We start from the raw sequence: 2,022 nt of genomic DNA on the forward strand, positions 1-2,022 counted from the left end.
CCTTAAACACCTCCAGGGATGGAGAATCCAACACTTCCCTGTGAAGTTCAGATCCTACCTGACTTCCAGGATTGTCCAGCTTCTCACCAAGCTGTGAAATCAGCATTTTGAAGGGCCACAAGCCTGGCTATAAAGCTACAAATGCTCCTGTATATCCATGGAAAACAGAGGATTAAGGTGCAAGATCAAAACTGGATAGAAATACTTTCATTTGTTGTGACTTGGATCTCAGCACTAATTAAAACAAAACAAAAAAAAAAAAAGGGAGAGCAAGTGATCCAGTCTTGAAACACATTCTTCCAGCCTTTGGCCTCATGGCTTGGGTTGTAAGGGACCTTAGAGATCATCTCATTCCAACCCCCTGCCATGGGCAGGGACACCTCCCACCAGAAGAATCACCTACCCTTCTCAAAATCAGCCTCTTGAACCGATGGGGTGTTTCAGAGGAGGGTTTGGTGTCAAATCATAAAGAAATAAATAAGTGGAGATGGACTAAGGCTTCCCTGTGGGTCTGATAGCAGCCCTGGATCATCTCAAAGTGGCAACAGCAGGGCCTTCAGTAGCTAATATCCAAGAAAAACAACCCCAAAGTAATAATTAAACAAATAAATAAATAATTAATAATATAATTAATTAATTAAATAAAATCCACCATTTAGAGATTCCCTCTACCAATAGTTGCATCCAAATCTCTGTTTTCCGTGGATGTGCTTTGTCCCCAGGTCACTTGATTCTTTCAAACTTGAGTTTTCGTTTTGTGACCACAGAGCTTGGGTTTGTTTTTAAGCTGAACAGTCCATCTCTCTCTTCTGTGTTGTGCTAAACACAAATAACCCCTCGGTCCCCTCCTCAGCTTCACAGACATCTCCCACCCCCCCTTAGTCATCTCTTTGCCAGCTCAGAGCAGCCAAACTTTTCCTGGGAACGTGCTCCTACCTCACCCTACATTTTCCACAGTTCTGTGCTTCTGGAGTCACTTGGTGTCACCAGATTGTCCTGCAATATTTTCTTGGCTGGTTACTGGGATTTTGGTTGGGTTCGACGTTCTTAGACGGTTTTTATTACAACCTTAATGATTCTTTGGTGGTTTTTCCCCCAGATTTACCTCTCCTGGGTGCGTGCCCCCTACAGAATTAATATTAAAAATTAAAATAAAAGGCGAGTAAAGCTGCAAAGCCCAACCCCAGCGCCCGTCCTTGTAGGAGATCATCCTCCCCTTCCACCACAAGCAACAACCGCTTGTTCCCATGTCTTGCTCCACAGTTATTTCAAAGGAGGGGAAAACCTTTGTTTTCTCCAGCAGCAGCAGCAGCAGCTTCACCTCTTTGCCGCGGCTCCTGGATCACCTTCCTCCACCTCCTTGTGGATTCCTTTCACCGCTCCTAGGCTGGCAAAGCGCCACTTTCTCACCCAAAACTCGCGCTCGCTCTTTGCCCACCCCACAAAATCCATCCATCCATCCACCCCCCTGCAGCTGCCTCCCTTCCCTCTCCCAGCCGCTCGGCCCCGGGATTTGGGGGACAATCCCTGCCAGATTCCCGGAGGGGGGGAGGCTCGACGTGCCCTTGTGGCCCAGCTGTGCCCCAGCCAAGCCTTTCATCGGGCCGTGGCCATTTACATGTTGATGGACTTATTACTCCCTTAAATCACCTGCTAATGGGTCCCCTCCCTCCCTGAGAGGTAGATTAGAAGCTCTGCCCAGAAGTGCCCTCCTTAAGTATCTCGGTTATCCTCACCCCCCTCTTAAGGTGTTAATTAGGGACACAAGTCAGGCACTGGGGGAGGGAAAAAGAAAAAAAAAAGCTGCTTGAGAGAGAAAAGGGAAAAAAGGCTAATAAACATCCCTTTGGATTAGCAGGGATGAGGTGTATTTGTTTGAGGGAGTGCAGGAACCCACACCTTTCCTGCTCTGCGAGGGGTGCCGAGGAGCGGGACCACCTGGATGCTCCACTTCCCACCCCGAGTGAGATCAAGGTTTGCTCGGCCGAGCCCCAGCTGAAAGGTTCGGGACAAAGAGCAGCT

Source organism: Manacus vitellinus, unplaced genomic scaffold, assembly GCF_001715985.3.
Source record: "Manacus vitellinus isolate BGI_N305 unplaced genomic scaffold, ASM171598v3 scaffold_48_pilon, whole genome shotgun sequence".
NCBI lineage: Eukaryota > Metazoa > Chordata > Aves > Passeriformes > Pipridae > Manacus > Manacus vitellinus.